At 39.4% G+C, this 25,914-nt stretch overlaps 1 non-coding gene across 1 annotated transcript; it reads left to right on the top strand.

Annotated features, from left to right (window-relative positions):
• Positions 1-18,169: 18,169 nt before the first annotated feature.
• On the top strand, positions 18,170-18,241 carry TRNAD-GUC (transfer RNA aspartic acid (anticodon GUC)). The gene has a single exon. It is a non-coding gene; the product is annotated as a tRNA-Asp (tRNA).
• Positions 18,242-25,914: the final 7,673 nt, after the last annotated feature.

Here is a 25,914-nt window from a genome sequence, read left to right as displayed (position 1 = left end):
GTTCTCCGAGTATTGACGCTTTCCCCTTTCCTTAGATGTTTCCTGCACATTGCTTTATGTTAGTTGCTATCTTACTGTTTACGCAAAGGAAAAGAGTAATGACGAAAAGATTGACATGAAAGCTTTAAGCTCTAATGAATGCATAATCATGACACTCATAATGAACTGACTCTTCGAAAAACACAACACAATCCTTCTTGGATACTTTGGCGTACAATCATTAATTTCTTTTAAGGCGCGCGCCCAATTTGGTCTACAGACAGCTTTCCTTGAACACTGTATCGAGGAAATTGTGCGATGAGTGACTTCTACGATTCACATCGCAGTATCGAGGATCGCGACGTCAAGATGTGTCATCGCAGGAATTGATGGTTGCATTCATCGCAGATCGCAATATCGCAGATCGCGCTTAATCATCCAATCATTGTGTGCTGCTTATGTGATGTTGCGATATGCGATGTCGCATATCGGCCGTCGGCGATTCCTTAAGTTTTTCATTTAAGAGCGTTTCACAATATAAGCGATGCGATGAATCTCGCGTCACTTCTTCGCAGCTTATTATGCGCATAAGAAAACGTTTCACTCTCTTCTCGCGATGCGATACAGCTTTAGGGAGTTAAAATACAAAAATTTTGATAAAATGTTTTTTGGATTTTTGTTAAGGGTCCCCATTTGCTTGGTGTTATTGTTAATATCAAACAAAGAGGGGGGTTGTTGGTGACCACAACAGTATGCAACATACATGAAAAAATTGATAGAAGTAGAGCCATCCACCTTTGAAGAAGTTGTCAACCATTAACAATGGAAGGATGCCATGAATGATGAATACCAATATGTTATGAATAATGGATTTTGGGAAATCGTTCCTAGGCCCGAAAACAAATCTATTGTAACTTCTAAATGGATCTATAAGATCAAACATGCAGTAGATGGAAGTACCAACAAGTATAAGGCCATATTTGTGGCTGGGGGGTTCTCTCAACAAGAATTGCATCGACTATGAAGAGACATTTTCTCCGACAACAAGGTATACAATGATTCATTCTTTGGTCTCTTTGGAAACATCAATGGGATGGAACATCCACCAAATGGATGTCAACACCGCATTTATGAATGTCACAATTGATGGGAAAGTCTACATAGAACAACCCTTGGGATTTGAAGTGAATGACATAAATACATATGTTTGCAGATTGAAGAAAGAATTATATGGCCTCAAGAAAGCACCAAGGGCATGGTAGGCCAAGATGGATGCATACCTTCAGAGGTTAGGCTTCACAAAGATTTTTGTTGATATGAACCTTTATATCAAGGTTGTGAAGGTTGAACCGGTAGTCATTCTTCTGTATGTATATGGCCTTCTCTTGACATTTGTAGAAGGTCAAATTAGTAATCATTTAACTAATATTTTAATTAGTAATCATGTATTAATACTTGATTTAATGTTAAAAAATATTAATTATATATTAAGCCTTTTCTTTATAATAGCTATTAATTATAATATTTAATTAATTTTTATTATCGAAATTGAAACCTACGAAAAAGAGATCACAGGTAGAGTATGAGAGAGATAATTTGCAACTCCACCATAACATGTGGAAATTAAATGCCAAAACCAAATCATTAATGCAGCTGGGAAAATTTCAATTGAGTTGGTCGACCCAATGTTATCAAAGCCAGACTAGAACTAGTGGAACCAACTGGTCTGGCCATCTTTTTCCCCAAATCGGTCCAAACTAGGCATTCAAACCATAATAGGGTGGTTCAGTACCGAACCAACATATTCCACTGAACGGCTAGCTCGAAACCAATTATGTGCAGTTTGTACCTTCCCAGGTCAACGTAAAAATTTGTCTTTTTTTTTTTTTCATTTTTTCATTTGGTTGACACACTAATTCTCCATTAGGCCATCCTAATGTTCAAGAATATGGTCCTATTATTTCTATGCAATTCTATTATGCAACCATCTCATAAAATAGAAGAAAATATAGATCAACAACTTGAAAATTAATCTCTTCGAGGGGCAACCTCATTTACAGTGCACGAATGAATTATTCTTGGATCATACAAATGAAAAAACTTCCTTTCTATATATAGGAGTTTAGTGGGTCACAATATAATCAAAGTCGACATAAAAATAATAATGTAAGGGCACAACAATAACAATAGTGGGCTTCTATGGAGCACAACAATAACAATATGGGAACAACATGGGCATAACAATAACAATAAGGGCTACACTAAAAATAATAATGGGGGAATACACTATTACTATAGGGACCTAACATGCCCCTCTCCTTCAAAAAGTGTTCTCCTCAACACTTGAGTATTTCTGAATGCTTCTTTATAAAATTCTCATCCTCCCATGTGGAATCTTCAACGGGTGAGTTCTTCCACTTGATGAGATACTTTGAAATTGATTGATTTCGTAGCTATTGAGTTCTTGTTTCTGTGATTGCTTCAGGTTCCAATATGATTTTTCCTTCCTCATCAAGTTCTGGAAATATTGTTTGAATTGGGATCTTGTCACCTATTACCTTCTTTAAGCATGAAACATGGAAAAATGGGTGCACTCGAGAAGATGCAGGAAGCTCCAATTTGTATGCCATAGTACCAATCTCTTGCAACACCTTGTACGGACCATAATACTTTGGTGATAATTTATTATCCTTCTTAGCTTGCTTCAGGGACATTTATTTGTATGGTTGTAGTTGTAGAAATACCGAGTCACCTACATCAAAACTTCTTTCGCTGCGGTGTTTATCTGCTTGTTGTTTCATTCTATTATGCGCCAAAGTGAGGTTATCCTTCAAGAGTTGAAGAACTTGTTGTTGATGCTCGATGTGATATTCCACTACTTGAACCTTGAATTTTCTCTTAAATATGATGTGATGGAGGGTGGATGATATCCACAAAGTGCCATAAATGCGGTCATTTTTGCTATAGTATGGAAGGAAGTGTTATACCACCATTCAGCCAGAGGCAACCACTTGACCCATCATGTATGTTTATCATATTCAAAGCAATGAAGGTATCCTTCCAAAAATTTGTTCATTATCTCAGTTTTCCCATCAGATTGAGGATTATAAGATGAGATATAGTTAACATGGTACCCAGAAAAGAAAATAATTCGGTCCAAAAATTTCCAGTGAAAATGGGATCTTTGTCACATATAATAGTCTTTGGATTTCCATGTAGCCTTTGTATTGTTTCCATAAATGTAGTAGAAAATGTACTGGCTTTAAATGGATGAGATAATGCACAAAAGTGTGCATACTTGGTAAGTCTATCAACTACCACCATGATGACACTCTTTCCTTCAGAATTTGATAAACCTATGATAAAATCCATTGAAACCTCTGTTGGAAATAATACTGAAAGGGGGGGTGAATCAGTATTTTTAATAAATCTTCCTTATTTGTTCTTTGAATTATTTTTTGCATGTCAGTACCATAAAATAATGAGCATGAACAAAGAAAAACAAATAGTGACACCAAAGAACACAAGATGTAAGGTGGAAACCCAATGTGGGTGAAAACCACCTGCTGCAATATGTCTCTATCTTCTTTCAAATTAGAAAATGGTTTTGTACTGGTGTAGTCCTTTACCAGTACGCAGGCTACAACCTGCAGAGAGCTACAGCTCTCTCTCTCTCGTTTTCTAGTCTCTCCTGGAAGGGAGCTACAACCCCCTACTTCTTTTCATAAAGCATCAAATGATCATCAAGTACATAAAAGTTACAGTCCACTACAGTTATCAGATCAGCAATAACAGAACTAACCCAGAACACCTTATCAACAGAAAAATTCAATCAACAGAACATCTTAAGACAGATACGCAGTTTTCCCTTCTGTGGCCTGTGTCGCTACGCAGTTCACCTTCTGCTTTCCTGCGTATACCGCAGAGTTCCTTCTGCCGAGCTGCGTGCCCACGCACTGTTCCTTCAACTACACTGCGTATTATTACTGCAGGTACGCACCCAGAGACATTATCGCACCGCGTACTGTTGCTGCAGGTACGCACCCAGAAATACTATCGCGCCACGTACTGTTGCTACAGGTACGCACCCAGAAATACTATCGCGTCGCGTACTTTTACTATGCGTACGCACTTGAACCTTAGTCGCTCTGCGTACCCACGCAGCTCTCCTTCTTCCGCTCTGCGTACCCACGCAGGTCTCCTGTTTCTGCCCTGCGTACCCACGCAGATCTCCTTTTTCTGCTCTGCGTCCCCACGCAGCTCTTCTGTTAAACACCTGCGTACTTCTGATTAGGGCCAAATAGGTTGTCCACCAGAGTGGCACAGTTGCTCAGATCTGATCATGCGCTCGAGAGATCACCCTTCACAGATTCGCCTTCAACTTCCCTTTCATATAGATCAAGCTTTTAAGATCATAACCCAATATTTCAGATCTAAAGATATTCAATTGCAAAAAGATACTTAGCCAAGTGATCTCCTTTGCTTTATATAGGCAAGCTCCTCCTAAAATCATGGAACAATACCACGAGCCAAAACCCTAATAACACAAATACCGTCGGCTAAATACCAAGAGTAAAACATAAGAAACCCCACGTGTGCTTTTCTCTGCCTTGAAATGTGTGCACTGGGGGTACGCACCCCCTGAACGGCTGGCCTGCGTATCTGGACGCGGTCCCTGTATGGTGTACCTGCGGGTACACACCTTATGAACTGATTTCCTGCATACTTCTTAATTTCCAACATATTGAGAGCCTTGCCATGGGAGTTGCCATCAAGTACAACATCTGTAACATATAGCCATACTAGAAACATAATGCCAACAACCTCCTCCCAACGTTGACTTGGAAAGGATAAAGATTGTAACAGAACTGGGGTCTTAATTGTCTCAACTTTATTTTTTTGGCAAACCAAACAATCTGCCACAAAGTTTTGGAATCAGATTTAAGGCCATCCAAAAAACAAATCCTTCTTAACCTTGTGGTATGTTTTTAAAAATCCTAAGTCCCCTTCTGATGCAGGAACATCTAGGCCTAGCCAACAATGTGATGGTGTGGCCACATGTTGTGGCTAATGAGAGTTTGGAGGGTTATTTAATTTTTATTAATTTCAAAGTATGTAAGTAGTTATATTGTTGCAAATACTAAGGAAATTAGAGAATAAGTGGAAAGTGGTCCTCCCTGCGTGGAGACCAAGCCAATTAGCTATATTGATTAGTTAGGGTAGGATATGATTTCTAAGAATATAGTGAATTCCTTCATTTGTGGAAGGAGATGGTTAGATAGAACATATATGTATTTTCCTTCTTTTCTGAAACAGAAGGAGGGGACAGAGAGATAGGATTCATGATGGAATTGTAAGCCTACGGGCAGGTGAGGAACCAAGGCCACTAATTGAAGAATTAGGCCAAAGAGGAAAGATTCAGGAAAGAAGAATAGTGTTTGGATTGCAATCAAAACAGAGTTCTTTTAATATGTATAATCAACCGAGGCGAGACTCTGTAATCGTTTTATGTTGAATGAATGATATTATATGTGAGTGATCAATTATCGAGTCTGCAGAAACCCTCATTGTGCTTTTGTTTCCTTTGTATTCAGGTAGAGTGATTATCCCTTTGTTTTGTTATGTTTAATGCCTAAATCATGTGATTGATAGTAGTTGAGGCTTTATTTTAAATATCATTGTTGATGCCGGGTCGACGAAGTCTATTTACTTAGTTTTGGTCCCGCAAGTGAAAAACCCAATTTACACTAAGAATGAGTGCAAAACATAGTTAGATTTGGAATCCGGACTTGAACCATTTATAGATGAGGCTCTATACTTTATCGGGTCCATTAGACCGATATTGGATCAGCGCTTTGAAGTAGAAGTAGTCTAAACAGTGGGCATCGCAACTTGCGATTGGCCAACTCAATCGTGGTTGTTGGATCGCGAAGGTAGTTTCGAAACAGTGCATGGTATTTCAGGTAGAGAAAGGACTGTAAGCAGTATTGAGTGGTGGTCACACGATCCCATTCACCCTTTGACACGTAGCAGCGAGGGTGAATAGGGAAACCGCTTTGTCGGGCAGTTAAACCCCACGTTAATTATCCGCTCGAAACAATTTTGAATAATTGGATTGGAAAGGGGAATGGATGGTGGAGATCAGTCGATCAGGGATCGGGGATTGGAGTGCCCAATATGAAGGCGATGGACCGAGAGTGGACCTGCTGATATATATTAACGCAGAAGGAAAATATTTGAGATCCGGGTATATGTGTGGAGCAGAGTTCCCCGTGTATTTCCGCTTTTCTATGTATTGCGATAAAAAGTGTTGATTGGGGTTTTAAGGCTTAAGCGATATAAAACAATACCGACAGTGTAATGGTTCCGATAGTTCAAGTGGTCCCGTTTTTGAAGAAAAGCATTGATATAACGCTCCCAATATATATATGTGGCATGAAGCTTTGAAGGTTTATCAGGGTGAAATAATCTCGATAAGGAGTTATGGTGTGTCAGCCATATGGTTGCATCATTTTGGTATCAAAGCAGGCTAAAGGAAGAAATTTTCCTACGAGAAGGATGTTTTGCTTATGAAGATTATGATTACAAAGGTATGAAAGTTGCAATAGTTAAATGAATGGCAATGTTGGGCACAAGACCACAACAAAAAGACTATAGAGGAACTTTTGGAAGTCCTTAGAGATTGTAGCAGAACCTCATTCCAGCTAAGGCTTGGAATAGATAGGGACAGAGGAGTCCTTAAGAGTAGTGAGTGGAGCAACCAGAGAGAGAGAGAGAGAGAGATTGCTCAATGCAAGTTCTAAGGAAAGAGAACTTGGAGACCAGGCAGTGGAGAAGCTTGGTGAGAAGTTCAACTTAGAATGAAGTTGATTGGTTGCAGGTGTAGAGCTCACATAGAAGAGAAGATGGATATGGAAAGTCATATGTAAGGTTCAGAAGAAGGCTACAAGATGGAGGAGAAGAGTGCTCAAACAATCCATAGGGAATGGATGAGTCAAGCAGAGCTTGACAAGGAAATAGCTGAGATAAGAGAAGAACTCGATGCGTTGGTAATGCTGCTAGAGGAGAACCAAAGACAAGATTAGGTCTTGAAGAGAAAGCCAGTGAAGTGGCCTAAGTTGCAGAGAAGGCTGCAACAAGAACAGGTAAAGTGGTTGATGGAAAACCTCAGAGAAGTAGAGGTAGAAATGGAAGTTTCCATAGAACAAGGTGAAATGTTGGGTGAAGAGGATAATGGGGGATTAGCTGAAGATCTCATGGAATATTGACATAGTTCAGAACAATTTAGAGATATGTTGACAAAAGAAGCAGATGAGGCAATGAAGCCTTGTGATTTTAATTCTCATAGTTTGTGTATGTTTGCAGGATATGCAGAGGATGATGGACAATCTAGTGAAACTGTCACAAACAGGGATGAAGCTCTTAACATGAAGTATGATGGAAAATGCCTTTTAGAGGAAGAAGGTGCTGATTTATTGTAGCAGAAAGAGTTCATAGATGAAATTATGTTTGCTATAAGATAGTCAGTTGAAGTTGATATGAACCAGAAGTCTAATGAAATTTCCATAGTGGTATTCCAGGAAGGTAAGCCACTGGAATTGTCTGATGAAATTGAAAGAACTTTGCAATATGATAGTGCATAAAACAGGATAACTCAGGAGGAGTTCCAGGAAAAGAATGAAGCTGAGGATGGAAGTTGTGATGAACTGTTGGAGAGGTTTCACATGGAAATAGAATTCTCGGAAAGGCTTCTCAAGGAACCTGAAGAAGAAATGAAGCTTTCAGAACCTGATAACGAAAAGGAAATGGTTACTATGCATGATAAGGATGAACTATCTCTAACATTTATAGAGTTAAGTAAATGTTTAGACTCTTCAATTAATGATGTGACTGCAGGTATGGAAGACAACATTAATAAATATGATGCTGAAATCAGAGAAATTGAGCAGAGATTATTTGAAGGTGAGATGAAATATCAGGAACAACAAGGAAGTTATGTCCTTAGAGACATGAAGGAGACAAAAGTATTAATCCAATAGGATAAAGATGGAAGTGTTAGCCTCCTATACCAATAGGGTTTCATATTTCATGATTGACAGTGGAAGTGCTAAAAATGTTCATCTTTGGTGATACAAAGGTTCCATTTTTGTGGACAAAGCAAAAAAGTTAAAAAATGTAAAGAGGGTATGCCTTAAAAGAATAATCAAAAGGTAAGAAAATGAGCTGGTCAAAAGAAAAAGTAATTGAAATGAACCCCAAAGAAAGACCAGGAAAGTGGCCAATCAAAATGCCATTGCTATCTTGATGGATGGCTCAACAGTTCAAGTTGGGCCAGGCCATGTTTTAAATTTGCTTGTTTTAGAGTAGGGAATGAGTACCTGTTCAAATAGTTCGAGCTTGATAGATGACTAGCTAGATAGAGAAAGGAAGGAGCCCACTAGCTTAATCTGGGCCCTTGGAAGATATAAGGGTAGATTTAGATAGGAGGGCAGCAAAAAGAAAAGAGCATATGAGGGTTTGCAAGTCTAAGTGCACCCTCCCTGAGGTAACAAAAAATGCTAGGTACTAGGTTGGGTAGGTAGCCAAAAGTTGCAGAATCCTGATCCTATTCAGTTTTGGCCTTGATCAAGAAGGCACATGTTAGCAATTGCAGAGGTATCCATGCAGCATTTTGAAGGCAAAGTAAAGAAGCATGACTAACTCCCCCTGTTTTCCCCCAAAGACTCTCCTTTTAACATCCCCTGGGGGAACTTTAGGACCTTCCTAAATAGTCCTCCTTGTATTTCTCCTTGGAAATTTCATGACAAGTTTTCACTTTCTTTTCCGAAAAGAAGCCACATTTCTTGTGTAAAATCATTCCTCACTCTCATCTGCTTCTAAAGTCTAAGTTTACTCATTAAACTTAGCTCTCTGTTCCTCTCTCACATCCCAAATCCATATTAACTACTAACCTTATTATTTAACTCCCTATATTCCCCTTTTCCCTATTAATATATCACTTTTGTATTGAAAAACCCCAAAAAATATGTAAATACCCCCCCTTGGGCATTATAGCCATAGTTTCAAAGTTTGGAGAATGATACAGAATCAAAGGGTTCTGATATTTGGTTCATTTTAAAGATTGGGGATTGGATTAACACTTGGTTAATTTAATAACCCGTTCCCACCCTTGTCCGCTTTGCAAACCTACAACATTGCATTACCCCTGCCACTGTATAAATTTTGCAAAAACCCAAAATCCATCGATAACCAAAGTTTTACCCTGGCGCGCCTTTCTAGAAATATCATTTTTTATTCGCCGGGTCCCGCCGTATCCACTGTTTGGTCAATTTAGTGTGATCTAAATTGCTATTTAAAATGTCAATCCGGGATTCGTAAACTGATGAAGTGAAGTGTACTATATGTACTAGATAACCATTTCCTTAGTCTTTTGTCGTTTTTGAGTTTTTTTAGTTTGTTTTGGATTTATCTTTCCCTAATGTGTAATGGCGAAAATGAAAGTGAAGTATGGAGTATGGATGGTGATGGTGGTTTCTACAGTGATTTTCTCAAACTTGAAAGTGCTCAAGAAGAAAGCTTTAAAACAACTAAACTGAAATCAATTCTTAAGAGGAAGTAAATGCATCAAACAGTGAACTAATGACAATGGCCCAGTATCCTTGCTGCTGAATGAAAAGAAAGTAAAAACTGAACTTAAAGCAACTCAAACTAAAAGCAAAGCAACTAATTCACACTACTTAAACTCTTCAAATCCTTTACCCTTCAGCTCAATCTACCTTGAGGGAAGCAATCATGAATAATTCAAGCAATATGATATCTAAATGGCAAGAAATTAAATTGCATAAAAGAAACTAGTCACACTACTTTAACTCTTCTGGTCCTTTACCCTTCAGCTCAATCTACCTTGTGGGAAGCAACCATGAATAAGCTTAAGCAATATGATGGCTAAGTTGCAAGAAATTAAATTGCAGAAAGGAAATTAATCACACTACTTCAACTCTTCTGATCCTTGACCCTTCAGCTCAATCTACCTTGTGGGAAGCAATCATGAATAAGTTCAAGTAATATGATAACTAAATCACACTACAGTTAGTAATATTCTGATTTCTTGCTAATAAAGTCACTTGACTATAGAAAGAAACCATAAACTGATGAGCAGTATGATATCTAAATAACAAAAAAAAAAAATAAGCAAATCACAACTTGAAAAAGATAGTGCTGGAATTAAACTACAGAAAGTGAAAGTTTGCAGGAAGGACAAGATGATCTCATATGTCACTAGTTATCAAAAAGATGAAAATTTGCCTGGGTTGCCTAAGAAAACCTGCAGAACAACACTGATCAGCTGACAGCTATAAGAAAACAGAGGTGAAAATATAAATAGCAGTGAGTTAAGAAACATAAAAACAGCGTGTCATGTACAAGCTAAAGATTATGGAAACAGAAACATAATAAAACCAAATGAAAACTTTACAAGGCTTCAGCGCGCAGGGGCCCTCTGCCACTTCAGCCAGTCAACGAGTAGTCACACGAATGAACTCAGAAAAGTCTTCTCATGTATTAACGCAACAACATATATAAAACAGTGGGGAGATAACAATAACAGTTCAGAAATTACATATCCAAAAAGCTTCTTTACAGCGTTCATCGACGCGTTATTTATAATGGAAAAGTGTTGAACTAACTAACTGAATCCTACGCTATTAACTGTATTTCCAAAGACACGTAGATCCCTTCAGCCGAGATCTAGCGTAACTGTCATCATGTCTATTAAATCTTCGGAGTGGTAGCTGTTGGATTCAGGTTACAGGGATGATCTCTAGGTGTGCCGGTGTCTTTGTGAGCTGAGGACTGTGCCACGTAAAGGTTCACGTGCTCAAAATAGAGACGTGCCACCGCTGAACTCTTTGGTTGGCTTTGCCTTTGACTCTTGTTGACCGTGACCTTCCATGGATGATTTGGCTGATTTGAAGGGACACGTTCCATGTATCCGTCACCTGGAGCTTGCCCATGTGGCTCGTTTCTTCATAGGACACCTGTAGCATGGCTTTTAACAAAATAGCTGTGGAATCATGTGCTGGCTGCAGAAACCTGTGCTGGCTGCGGAAACTGACAAGTTTCTGCAGCTGCATGAACAAAAAAACTAAACCAAACAACAGCCATAAACATAGTCAGAAAACCATATAAAAAGCTCTTTTTAGACTATAATGCAATGATTTAACAACTGGGTGGATGAAGTAAGTGGAAAAAGAAGGCTGAGAGGGTGTATAGGAAGGTGCAGGTCTGAGGCTCAACATACCCCCACTGTGAAGGTGTTGCATGTCCTCATGCAACCACAATTGAGTTATTTCCCTCTAATCCATATGTTCTGATGCTTCTGCAAGGACATCTAGTCCTCTTTTCTTCTTCCTTGATGTTAACATCATCCTTGGCTTCCTCACTAGACATTTGAACTTGAGGTTAATCAATGCTCTGCTTAACTTTTTGCACTTCTTCTTCAGTTTTCTGTTTTTCTTTTGCCACAGTCCTAGATGGAGCATGGTGTTATCATGGACAATCTTGTCTACTTTACTCTGCTCTTTGAGTGCTTCATTTTCCTGTATGATATGCCTATTTAGGACTTCTAACTCAAATACTTCTTGTTTCAAAGACTGAACTTGTGCATCAAGTGGCAGAGAGGTACTTGGTCCTGCAACTGATTGTTCTAAGGATTCCAGGTAGTTATATACCTCTTGCTGATTAGGATCTACCTCAGGTGTCTTTCTCGGCCTAAACTCAAAATTTGGTGGAGGACTGCTCTCCCTTTCCGGCCGAAAAGGGCTTTCCTCACGTGGAGGACTTGACTCAATGCTTGGCTGGGCTGGAGATTTCTCAAGTGTCTCTTCACCTAAATCAATAAAGTGAGACTGTTTTTCTTTGGTTTTATTCCCCTTCCCTTTTAGCCTAGTGCTCCTTCTTAAGTACGAACTAGTACTCTTCTTTTGTGCACTCTGTTTTCCTTTTTGCTTTTTCTTGGCTATGGCAGCAGCTTGAAGATCTATTATTCTTTCTGACAGAGGCTGATAATCCTCTTCTATGGACTGCTCAGGGGATGGATAGACTTCTTGAATGGTTCTTTTGCCTTTTTCTTTTTTCTGTTTTTACTTTTAGCTCTGTCTTCTTCTTCTTTTTGGACAATTTCTTGAATTTCTATTGTAGGGGAGTCTTGGATTGTAATGTTCTTTTCTTGCCTCCTAATTTTCCTTGGAATCTTTGGTGGACTGCTTCCAGAGGCCTCAGACGGCTCTTGGAAGTAGTTTCTTGTCAAGAATTGCTCCCAAGTACCCTTAGTTTTCTTCAACCGATCCTCAATAAGAAATTTTATGAGCCCATGATGGTAGAGATGAGGGTCAATGTTGCCTACGTGTCTTTGAACTGTAAAACTCATCTTTTTCAAACTTGATAGCAGAAAATGAGGCAAATTAAGAGTGTGACCGTCTATGAAGTTCATCATCAGTCTAACATGATACATATACATAGAGCCAAAACGATCTTCACACGTGATAAATTTCTGGATGACTAACAGTAGACTAGACCATTCCTCTTTTAGTACATGAACAGGGATGCCTCTTGTAAATACGGTGGTATCCATACCTTGGTTTTGTAGCATGGTTCTCCATATTTGATCGTCCACACTTCTATTTTTAAACCACCTTTCACCTTCTTGAGGTAGGCCTGTGGCAGCTGCTACTGTGGCCTCGGTCACTGTGAATTTTAAGTCTCCAACCTCCACTGTTTGTCCATTAAAAGACCATGCAAAAGCTTTGGTCACCTCCTTGTTATAGCCTTTAAACTTCTGGATAAATCGTAGCCATCTGACTTTCTTCAGCAATTCCTTAACTTGAGGATAACCCTCCAAGTATTTCGGTCCTTCCGGCTCAGCTCTCAGTAATTTTCCCATCCTCTGTTTTAAATTCCACTGAGAGTTCTTCTGCGTGTGAGGGTTTAAGGAAAAATAGCTCTGTTACAGGGTTTAGGATAGACTGTAGTGACTGCAGTCAGGGTTTAGGATGACTGTAGTGACTGCAGTCGGAAATGGAGAACAGGGAATGGAAGTATTACCGGAGGAACAGAGGGTGAGCAGCAGTAAACAAGTTCAAGATAAAATGCGAATGCATGCGAGGAGTATGGTATAAGTGGAGTGTGAGTGGAGTGATAAGCGAGTGGAGTAACGACGGGATTCTTTCGAGTCGGATGACTGTGTATGAGATTTTACACGTCTCAACAGACGGCTGCGGAAATTACGGCTGGGAAGAACCGTAACACAATAGGTCACGTCTCAAGAGTACGGGTAATAAATGGAAGTGCAGTCATACTTGAGTTTGAACTCGGAATAATCATAAGACCGTTAGAGAAATGAATGCGAGGTGTGTGGAGTGATATCGTGGAATGGGAATGGTAGTGGAGCTATCGTATCAAATCATTGCACATAGTAGAACTTGTTATGGTTTAATAACTATGCGTAACTATGACTTGAATTGTTATTTGATAAAGATTTTTGATCATACCTTTGGAAACTTTATCAATTTTTTGCTCAAGGCTTCTAACTAGTTGCCCTTCTTTGATGTCTTGAAGATTCCCCATGTCTTTAGCTCAATTATTCCTGAATTTTATGATGATTTCACTAACAGTTGACTGTAAGTTTTGAAAACAGAGTGATGCTGGCTGCGGAAATCATTTCTGGCTGCGAAAACTGCTTCTGGCTGCGGACACTGAGACAGCATCCCCTTGACTGCAAAAAGATAGTTAGAAAAGAACTAACTGAATGAAAATAGTCCTGAAAGGGACTTTTATTAATGAGATGAAATGGAATGGGTGGAATGAAGTGGAATGAGGTGAAATGGAAGTGAGATTGAGATGGAGATGGAGTGAGATGGCAAATGAGGTGGAGTGAAGATGGAAAAGAAGGAGAGGAGATTTTTTTTTGGAAAATATAGAGTGTCAGGTGTTCCTGATTTTCACTCTACATTTTCTGCATAATACTGCCAATCTGTGATTGGTTTTCAGGCTTATACATTTTTTTTTTCTTTTTTTTTTTCAAAAACTGAAAGAAACAAAGATTAGGCTGATGGGGGAGAAGGATTCTTCTCCACCAGCCTTATTGCAGAATTCTCTTGGAATATTTTGACAAATTCCTCTTTTGAAAGTGGCTTATGATAAATTTTCAATCGGTTGCCATTCACAATAATAGGAGTTTGAAATTCATTAATGGTCTTGATTCTTACCGCTCCATTGTTAAAGACTTTGTCAATCTCATATGGCCCAATCCAATGAGTCTGAAATTTTCCTTTGAAGTCTTTAAACTTGGAATCAAACAGTAAAGCCCAATCTCCCTCTTGAAACTTTCTCTCTTTAATGTATATGTCATGCCACTTAGCTCTTTGGTGTTGAACTAGATCAGTCCTTAGAATTTCATCTTGTCTTATCTCATCTAGCTCATTCAGCTGCTCCATTCTGTGCTTTTGGGCTTCTGATAGATTCATCCCCAACTGGAATGCCATCTTGAAGGTCTTGACTTGAAACTCAATGGGGAGCAGGACTTCTTTCCCATAAACAAGTTCATAGGGAGAATGTCCTGTTGTGTTCCTCCATGTAGTTCTGTAGGCCCATAAGTCTTCAGGAAGCCTTTCTGCCCAATCTCTTCTATGGAGATGAACAATTTTGGTGATGATGCTCTCAAGAACTTTGTTTGTAGATTCCACTTGGCCATTTGCTTGCGGATGGTAAGGAGTAGATTTTATGTGTTTGACTTTGTATTCCTCCATCAGCTTCTCCATCAAGTTAGATGTAAATTGACTTCCCTGATCTGTCACAATTTCTATTGGGACACCAAAACGAGTAAAAATATCCTCAAAAAGAAATTGAATAACTGAATTTTCAGTGGCAGAAGGCAATGCTTTGGCTTCTACCCATTTAGTGACATAATCAGTGCAAACCAATATATATTTCTTTTGTCTAGATGGTGGATTAATGGGTCCAATGAAATCTAAAGCCCATTTTTCAAAGGGTTCGATGAGTACCTGTGGTTGTAATGGCATTTCATTTGAGAGAGTCGGTCTCCCAACTCTTTGGCAACTGTCACACCTTCTGACATATTGTTTTGCATCTTTGAAGAGAGAAGGCCAATAATATCCTAAGGAAAGGATTTTATAGGTTGTCCTCTTGTCAGCAAAGTGCCCACCGCATGGTTCATCATGACATGCCTTGAGGATGTCAGGTATTTCATCTTCCCGAACACATCTTCTGATCACACAATCTATCCCTGTCTTAAACAATTCATTAGAAATCCATGAATAACTTGAACTCTCCTTAATAATTTTCCTTTTCTCATTAGGAAATAAGTGTGGAGGTAGCTTCCCTGTAACCAAATAGTTAGCAATATCTGCATACCAAGGAGTCTTAGTAGTTATTGCAAACAAATATTCATCTGGAAACTTATCCTCTACAGGAGAATCTTCGTTAGTATTTTGGATTCTAGACAAGAAATCAGCTACTGTATTTTGTTTCCCTAGTCTATCTAACACAGTAATATTGAATTCTTGTAAAAGTAAAAGCCATCTTGTAACTCTGCCATTAGTAACAGGTTTGTTCATGAGATATTTAATTGCAGAATGATCAGTATGGACAAAAGTTTCATAGCCTGTTATATAATGTCTAAACTTGTTGATTGCATGAACAACAACTAAGAACTCTTTCTCAGTTACAGTATAGTTTAACTCGATGGGAGTCAAATTTTTACTGGTGTAATAAATGGCATAAGGAACTAAATCCTTTTGACCCAACACAACTCCTAGAGCTGTATCTGAAGCATCTGTAGAAATATGGAAAGGAAGTTTCCAATTTGGCCCTCTTAAAATGGGTGCTTCAGATATTCTTGTTTTCAAAGTTTCAAATGCAGATTGAAAATCAGGATTCCATTTGAATTCACAGTCTTTTGTAAGTAATTTGAAGAGTGGAGATGCTATTTTGGTGAAGTTTTCAATAAATCTTCTATAATATCCAGTAAATCCAAGAAAACTTCTAACATCTTTTTGACAATTTGGAATAGGCAACTTGGAGATGACTTCAACTTTTGATCTATCAACTTTAATCCCATCCCCTGAAATATGATGTCCTAAAACAATCCCTTCAGTAAACATCATAAAGCATTTCTCATGACTTAATGAAAGGTTTTTTTCTTTACATCTTATAAGGACTTTTTCCAAATTCTCTAATGTCTCTTCAAATGAATTACCATAAACTGTAAAATCATCCATATAAACCTCTACACAATCATGGATTAGATCGGAAAAGATTCCTAGTACTGCCCTTTGAAATGTTGCGGGTGCATTACATAATCCAAAAGGAAGTACTCGGTAAGCAAAAGTTCCCCATGGACAGGTAAATGTGGTCTTGTCCTGATCTTCAGGTGCTACCTGAATCTGATTGTAACCACTAAAACCATCCAAAAATGAGAAATACTTTTTGCCTGCTAAAGTATCTAAAACCTGATCAATAAAGGGTAAGGGAAAGTGATCCTTCAAAGTTGCTTTGTTCAATTCCATGTAATCAATGCACACCCTCCATTTACCATTCTTTTTAGGTACTATAACCAAAGGAGAAACCCATCGGCTATCTGATATGGCATAAATGAAGTTCACATTAAGTAACTTTTGGAGCTCTTCTTTCACTATCTCCCTAAGGTTTGGATTCATCCTTATTTGAGGTTGTCTGATTGGTCTACTGATTTCCTCAATGTAGATGTGATGAATGCAAGTCTTAGAGTTAATACCTTTCATATCGGTATACTCCCATGCAAATGCAATGGAATGTTTTTGCAAGATTTTGGTTAGCTCTTCCTGTTGTGATTTTTCCAAGTTTTTGTTGATATTCAATGTTTTTCCTAGAAAGATCTCAATGGCAGAACTACCAAACTCTTCCATAGAGAAAAGAGACATTTGTCTAGATGATAGATACTCAATGTCAGAATCCAACTGAAATTGTGTGTGGTCATATTCTGAAGATGACTCAAAGTTTTCTAATGTGTTCAGAATTTGACTATCTTCGCTGATCTCAGAAATGGTAAAGACAGGTTGTATAGTATCTTCATCATCAATCCACTCATTATCTCCTATTTCTGTAATTGCTTTTGCTGGAGGATACAGATTGAATTTCTTTGTCGAATTACCATCAGAAATATACATATCCCCAGACCTACAACTGATAAAAGCATCAGTTTTGGCTAGCCAAGGTCTTCCTAAAATGAGAGGATGTCCTCCTAAATTACTCTTAGGAGTTAAAATCATGAAATCTACTGGATATTCCCAAAAGTCTAAGGAGACTGAAATGTCTTCTAATACACCATCTGGTTTAATAATTGATCGATCTGCAAGTTGCAGTAAAGTAGGTGTAAAGAGAAGGTTAGGAAGTTTAAGCTGTTCCATAGTCTATCTACTCATAATGTTGATAGCGGCCCCTAAATAAATCAAAGTATTTGGGATTTCTACCCCATTGATATGTGTTTTGACAATTGGACTACCGAGATCTACATACTTCTGCATAGTAATTTTTCCCATCATGATATCTGCAATTTTTCCTACCAGGTGGATTCTTCTTGTATCTCTTGGTTTCCTTCCTGGTCTTTTAAGACTCAACTCCTTTATTGTTTTCGCTAGAATAGGAATCTCTTTAATGGCTTGTAACAAGGGAATATTGATACAAACATTCTTCAATTCATCTAGAAAATCATAGTCAGGCAACCGAATTTGTTTTTCCACCCCTTTGTCAATTTGTAATCTTTCAGGAAAAGGAGGTGTGGATGAAGATGCAGGTTGCTCAACTACAGGAGTTGTGGGGGTTAACTCTTTTTCTTTTCCTTTTTGAGTGTTTGGGTTTTGAAGAGATGCTTCAGAACCTTTATTGGCTTCAAGAGAATCTTCCTCAGAAATGCTTTTCTTTTGAGCATCTATAGAAGGCTTATCTAAAACTCTACCAGATCTGAGTTGTACATCATTGAGAGGAACAATCATATAGGCAGGAAATTGTTGACCTTCTATCATGTAAGCATTTTGATGGTTTTTATTATTGGGGTTTGGCAATGGCTGAGAAGGAAGTTGATTTGACTTCTGTTGGAATGGGAGCAAGAGTTGAGAATTTGGATTCTGTTGAGAAGGTCGTTGTAGTATAGTGGTGAGTATTCCCGCCTGTCACGCGGGTGACCTGGGTTCGATCCCCGGCAACGGCGCCAAAATGTTTGGTCAATTTAGTGTGATCTAAATTGCTATTTAAAATGTCAATCCGGGATTCGTAAACTGATGAAGTGAAGTGTACTATATGTACTAGATAACCATTTCCTTAGTCTTTTGTCGTTTTTGAGTTTTTTTAGTTTGTTTTGGATTTATCTTTCCCTAATGTGTAATGGCGAAAATAAAAGTGAAGTATGGAGTATGGATGGTGATGGTGGTTTCTACAGTGATTTTCTCAAACTTGAAAGTGCTCAAGAAGAAAGCTTTAAAAACAACTAAACTGAAATCAATTCTTAAGAGGAAGTAAATGCATCAAACAGTGAACTAATGACAATGGCCCAGTATCCTTGCTGCTGAATGAAAAGAAAGTAAAAACTGAACTTAAAGCAACTCAAACTAAAAGCAAAGCAACTAATTCACACTACTTAAACTCTTCAGATCCTTTACCCTTCAGCTCAATCTACCTTGTGGGAAGCAATCATGAATAAGTCAATCAATATGATATCTAAATGGCAAGAAATTAAATTGCATAAAAGAAACTAGTCACACTACTTTAACTCTTCTGGTCCTTTACCCTTCAGCTCAATCTACCTTGTGGGAAGCAACCATGAATAAGCTTAAGCAATATGATGGCTAAGAAATTAAATTGCAGAAAGGAAATTAATCACACTACTTCAACTCTTCTGATCCTTGACCCTTCAGCTCAATCTACCTTGTGGGAAGCAATCATGAATAAGCTTAAGTAATATGATAACTAAAATCACACTACAGTTAGTAATATTCTGATTTCTTGCTAATAAAGTCACTTGACTATAGAAAGAAACCATAAACTGATGAGCAGTATGATATCTAAATAACAAAAAAAAAAAAAAAAACAAATCACAACTTGAAAAAGACAGTGCTGGAATTAAAATACAGAAAATGAAAGTTAGCAGGAAGGACAAGATGATCTCATATGTCACTAGTTATCAAAAAGATGAAAATTTGCCTGGGCTGCCTGAGAAAACCTGCAGAACAACACTGATCAGCTGACAGGTATAAGAAAACAGAGGTGAAAATATAAACAACAGTGAGTTAAGAAACATAAAAACAGCGTGTCATGTACAAGCTAAAGATTATGGAAACAGAAACATAATAAAACCAAATGAAAACTTTACAAGGCTTCAGCGCGCAGGGGCCCTCTGCCACTTCAGCCAGTCAACGAGTAGTCACACGAATGAACTCAGAAAAGTCTTCTCATGTATTAACGCAACAACATATATAAAACAGTGGGGAGATAACAATAACAGTTCAGAAATTACATATCCAAAAAGCTTCTTTACAACGTTCATCGACGCGTTATTTATAATGGAAAAGTGTTGAACTAACTAACTGAATCCTATGCTATTAACTGTATTGCCAAATACACGTAGATCCCTTCAGCTGAGATCTAGCGTAACTATCATCATGTCTTTTAAATCTTCGGAGTGGTAGCTGTTGGATTCAGGTTACGGGGATGATCTCCAGGTGTGCCGGTGTCTTCGTGAGCTGAGGACTGTGCCACGTAAAGGTTCACGTGCTCAAAACAGAGACGTGCCACCGCTGAACTCCTTGGTTGGCTTTGCCTTTGACTCTCGTTGACCGTGACCTTCCATGGATGATTTGGCTGATTTGAAGGGACACGTTCCATGTATCCGTCACCTGGAGCTTGCCCATGTGGCTTGTTTCTTTATAGGACACCTGTAGCATGGCTTTTAACAAAATAGCTTCGAAATCCTGTGTTGGCTGCGGAAACCTGTGCTGGCTGCGGAAACTGACAAGTTTCTGCAGCTGCATGAACAAAAAAACTAAACCGAACAACAGTCATAAACATAGTCAGAAAACCATATAAAAAGCTCTTTTTAGACTATAATGCAATGATTTAACAACTGGGTGGATGAAGTAAGTGGAAAAAGAAGGCTGAGAGGGTGTATAGGAAGGTGCAGGTCTGAGGCTCAACATCCACCCGTCACCTCCGCAACCCATCGACCGTCGGATCCGGGCCCTCCCATCCGACGGCCCACAGCAATATCGGACCACCCCCCGATGCCTGAACGTTAGCGCCCGAAATCAGTCAGAGGGTGACGTCAAGGCTCGGACGTGTGTCACTTCTGAAATTCATCGGGTGGCCTCCTGCCAAAACCACACCCGTACCATGAAGCGGTCTGATATTATAGCTTATCGCCCTTCGGTTTCCGCCATACGTCACTCCGACGTCAACCCCCACGTCATTGCTGCTTCAGCATCACATTATTGCCCGATCCGCCATTGCTCCGAACTGTCTGCCATGTCACCTGTCCACGTAGAGCCGCTCACCGGCCGCCACGTCATCATTCCGTACCTGACCCCACCTATGACGTCATGCTGATGTCATCCAAAAAAAGGCGCCAAAGGCCAAATTTTCCCTATTTTGCCCAAAAAGTCATTTTTTCGCGTTATTTGCAAAAATACTCACTGTACTCCTGCATGAGCGGTTACGTTGCTTGTCCGCCAACTCTGAAGACTGCTCCCTTGCTGCTGGCGCCGCAAATTCACCTGTATATCAACACCATTGTCATATTGTACCCAGGTATTTATCAGTTTCCCTCTACGTGCCTTAGTTTTTGCATAATTCACCGAAGCAAACAGGAAAAGAGGGAAAACACAGGAATTACTAAGGAATCCTCAGTAACTGACCTTCATTTCCCACTGTAAGCCCAAATTCACCTACAGAGATTCCACATTGTGCCAAATTATTATAAATCCACAGCTTATTGCGCATTCGCAAATCTAAACCGTTGCTAGACAAACTCACCGAAAAAACATTTCTCAATCCCAGCATTTGCTCGTTGAATCTCTCCCAGGAGTATTTCAACTCAGTTTCACCCCAATTTACCTTGTTCTCTCTGCAAATTGCCCTGCTCATTGAAATCCACTGCTCTGTATTGTTGTGCCCAAGAAGCAAGTTCAAATATAATTCCAAATATCAGTTGACCATGGAGACCCCTGTGGCATTAAATATTGCACCATTGAATGCCCCACACAAGGACCTGGATTGGCTAGCCCTTGCAGACAGAGATTATCAGATGAGAGACACTATAGAGTTGTGTAACAAATACCACATACAAACAGTTTGTGAGTTAAGGAAGAAACACAGAGATGGTACAGACCTCCTGAGAATCTGGAAATCCCATTTGCCAATCTACTATCTCCCTCAGGTCAATGAGTTCCCTGACTTGATTCACCAGTGCTGCACAAACTATGACCCCAATCAAAGGGCTGTTCTGAGTCCTTCAGGCTCTGTCTTATTCCATATCACTCCTGAAGCCATCAACCAAATGCTACAGTTTAAACCAACAAAGCCACTGGTTCCTCTTACTATGCAGCTTTTACTGGAGCAGGGTGCCAAGCTCTCCAACTCACAAATTACAAGAATTGGCCAATTGTTCATGCATCCAGACTACCAGCCCCGACAGCCTCCCCCTTATCTACATGTTTGGTTCAATGACATAGGGAGACTGCTGGTAGACATGATATCCTCCATCCTGGGATTCAAAACCAGTGAGTTTGTGGATGAGACAACAATGGTAGTGCTATCCATTTTTACCCCAGGACAGCCCCCTACTGTCTAGTATGACTATGCTACATTTATAGCCAACAAAATTCATGAACAGTTCATAAACTCGGATAGAGAAAGGGTATTCAAATACACCTCCTACATATATCATCTGTTATTATACAATCAGCCTGATGGCTTTCCTCTTTTCCTCAAGAGACTAGATGCAAAGGGAAATAGAATATCTGTAATGTTCAGGACATCAATATGCCATCATGTTCATTACTCACCATACAATTACTGTGAGTTTATAGACCTCTTCATTCATCCATCCTTGTCACTGCTGCAAAGTTCCCCTCCTCCTAGACTCACTGATGATATGCAGAAAATCCTCCAGCTCTCTAAGAACTATAGCATTGGAGATTGGTACTTTTACCAAGATCATACAGTGATCATAATATATGGCTGTGAGTTAGCACCATACAGGCTACCAAAGTATGTTCCCATGAGACTCTTTGCACAAGAATACTTCAGGAAGTTCGGCAATGCAGATATGATTCACTTCCATAGCAAAAACAAGAAGGCACAGCTGAAAATTAAGCATCAATTGGGTCCATTCATCTTTAATAAGAGGGAAGAAGCTTGGGAAGAGGCAGACAAAATGCTAAAGGCCCTCCTCCTCAAGACAAGTTTCTATTGGGCACCCTATGACCCTAACCATTTCATAAGCCTCAGAAGAATCAAGTATAGGCTTGCCATCTATGATCATATTAGCATTCCAGAAGTTAAAAAATATGCTAACCAATTAGAGTGGAAAGAAGGCACCTTAGTGGAGGATTATTCTGAAGAAGAATTAGCAGAAAAATCCATTAAAACTTTAGAACAGGCAGTTGACTTGGAATATTTTGGGCAGGTTTGGTCTTCAGGCACTCAGCATCTTAGAGAAGCTGCCTCTTCATCCACCGTTCCTCAGCAGCCTGCCAAAACAACTGATCAAGCAACAGACATGGCTAAAGGCAAAACAGTGCAGCAAGAAGAGTCACCTCCTGATGTGGAACAACAAGCAGAGCAGTAGGAAGGTACAGCCAAAGAACCTGCCTCCACAGAACAGTAAACACAGGAGCAAATCCCTCCCAGACAGGAGGTAACTGTTGAGTCCTCAGTTTTACAGACACCTGCTAATGAGGAAAAAACAAGGAAAAGGGATAGGCAAGAGGACACTCCTCTTACTTCTTCAACGGACCAGCAAGGTGAAAAAAGACAGAGGCTGAATCCTTTTTTAGAGGAGGAATTACCAGAGAGACCAATGGATAATATGCCTCCTCCTAGCATTGAAACATTAGCCAGTTCCTTGCAGCAAGGACAAGACATGCCATCTGGGGCAGAGGTGAGCTCTTCAGGACAGAGATCTAAGGCTGACTCCAGCATCAAGCAGCAGTTCATAGATATCAAGAGAAGGAATGAGCCCCTCAAACACCAAATCTACAACCAACTCTTGAAAATGGCACCAACTAATCAGCAGAGATTAATGTCTGCTTATGACATTCAAGAACAAAAAATGACTCTGAGCCATTTCAGGCCTACTATGCAACAACCTCAAACAGCTGCCGATTATATCAGAACTAATCTGGAAATTTTTGCCAAAGACATCCACCCCTTGGATCAGATTGAGCTACACAGGCAAACAGGGGAGATGCTTTATTCCACTTTAGCTGATAAGACCCTACTGGCACACCAATTACAAAATTCTTTACACAATACTGCTGCTCAACTGGAATTGGAAAAAGCATCTTCTCAAGCCAAGGACAACATAATCAAGTCCTTGGAAGAGATCATTATAGAGATGGGTCATGATCCAAAGGACCCTAAGGGTGTGCAGGCACTGTTAAAGAAAAGAGATGAAGACATAGCAGCTATGAGAAAGCATATCAAGCTGCCAGCTACCCTTCACCCTCAGACTGGAGAGGTGGCAGAGCAAAAGAAGGATCAGGATGTGGTGGCTTTACTCCTAAGTTTATACAAGAGATTGATGGAAACAGAGAGTGCATTAGAGGTAGCACTAAAAATAAGACAAGGTGAGGAACCAATGCAACCATCACAGATATCTGCATCCACTGAAGGTGTGCCACTTTCTACTACTACAGCAGGTCCTCCCACAGGACAAACATCAGAGGCAGGCCCTTCAACATCAGCACCAGCTACAGAAGTATCAGCGCCAGCAGCAGCACCAGATCAGGGACCCAGCCTAAGCATGCAGAACATGATGAAGGAGATTGAAGCTTTAGAAGCACAGATGGCTGAACTACAAGAGACCAAGGATAAATTGGCTAACATTGAAGAAAAGTATGATAAATCAAAGCAAAGTGTAGCTGAAAAAACGAGAGAGGTAAGGGCTCTTGAGAAGAGAATAAAGGAACTGGAAAAAGAGCTCTCTCTTGAAAAGGTTGTAGTTGAAATCAAGAAAATCCTGTGGGCCAATATTGGTCAATCTATTACAGACCAGTGGCAATATATTGAAACTATCCATGAGCATATGGATCTCATAGGCAGGGCCCAAAAAGAGAATCAAAGAGCAAGAGCATCTTTAGGCAACATGCCTGAAATAGCCAACAGGATGATCAATGTCCTTAACAATCGTACTGGCCCCCAGCTGGCAGCAATGGGTATCACTAACAGAACTGATACCATTTTACTAGTAAAGAGAGTGCTTACCTTGAGAAATCATGTACATACATTGGATAGAAGGTGTCAAGAAATGCAGACAGAGGTGAACAAATTCATTGATAAAATTACAGCATTGCATAACAGAGGCCTTCCCAGCTTGGTAACCAGTGCAGGAAGGTTACTATCTCATGAAAACTATGCCAAGAGGGTCAATACATATGCCACAAACCAGATCACTACATCAACAAGTGCCCCAGAGGAAACAGGGCCTCCATCTGGGCAGAGTCTATATGACAAGTTGGAGAATCTATTCTTTATTATGAATGAGATTGGACATCTTTTTGAAGTGCCCCCAAACTATTACAAATATACTGAGGCAGATGAGACTTTGGGCATAATCCTAAGACACCAATTGCCTACACAGGAATGGTGGACGGGCATGATACAAACACTGCTGTAAAGAAACAGGTTTTTTTCCAAATTTTTGTGTACCGATCACAAGTCAGCATTTTCAGAAAGTTAATATATTTTCTCTGACTGGGAAAGGAGTAGGAGTGGCCAACTCAGCAATCAAATGTGGCCACCAAAGCAGGACCGACAGATGCAGATGACGGGGCTGAGATAGCCGCTCCACAACAAAGCAGTAAAGGGCGTATTACTCAGAATCAATACGAAGCACCCGACAGACCCAGTTGCCTCCAAAAGTCAAAGAATTTCTGACAAAACTGAACAGTCATTCATTATCCATTTAAAGTAGCAATAACTATTGCATATGCTATTCTTGAAAGTTGGTAAAGACAGTTATTGAGCAAATGACTCATCGTTAAGATATTTTGTGAAACGATTGTATATATATCCCCACTCATAAACTTATTGGGGTTGTTGATTTTTCTTTTGCGAAGCTACACTGTAAATTCAGACTTTAATACAAGAAGCTAATGGAATTTCTCAATTTCTGAGTTGTTCGAAGTGTTGTGTTGGGCTTGCTTGCTGCTGCAGGATTCCTGCGCTATTTCATGTCACAATAAGTGTTCTGAACCTTGTTATTTTGTATTTCGCTCTTTCATAATCCACTTATGTTGTATGTTGCATAGGTTTAGCAGTAGAGAAAAAGAATAGTTCAGGATTTGTTCATTGAACACCCTAAACTCAATCTATGTTGTTATGAATGTTTTCTTCAGAATTAGTTATGAATGTGTAAATCTTTATTGTTCGCATTTACACTAAATCTTTCATAGTACATACTGTTCAGGAATTCTGATCTGCTCCTGAGTGATATTTCCTTTCTCCATATCACCAGCTTAGTGAAAGATTCTTAGTTGCCTTTTCACTGACTGGAAATAGTCCATATTCCACAATTTGAAGATTGTTTCATGAGTACCCATATGGCCCTGCAGTTTCATCACTCTCACTCAACACCCCAAACAACACATAATCACAGACTCCATTGCCCAA

Source organism: Pinus tabuliformis, chromosome 2_1 (genome assembly GCF_031772625.1).
Source record: "Pinus tabuliformis cultivar Carrire ecotype Pingquan chromosome 2_1, CPIR1, whole genome shotgun sequence".
NCBI lineage: Eukaryota > Viridiplantae > Streptophyta > Pinopsida > Pinales > Pinaceae > Pinus > Pinus tabuliformis.
This window is presented reverse-complemented; position numbering and strand designations above follow the sequence as displayed.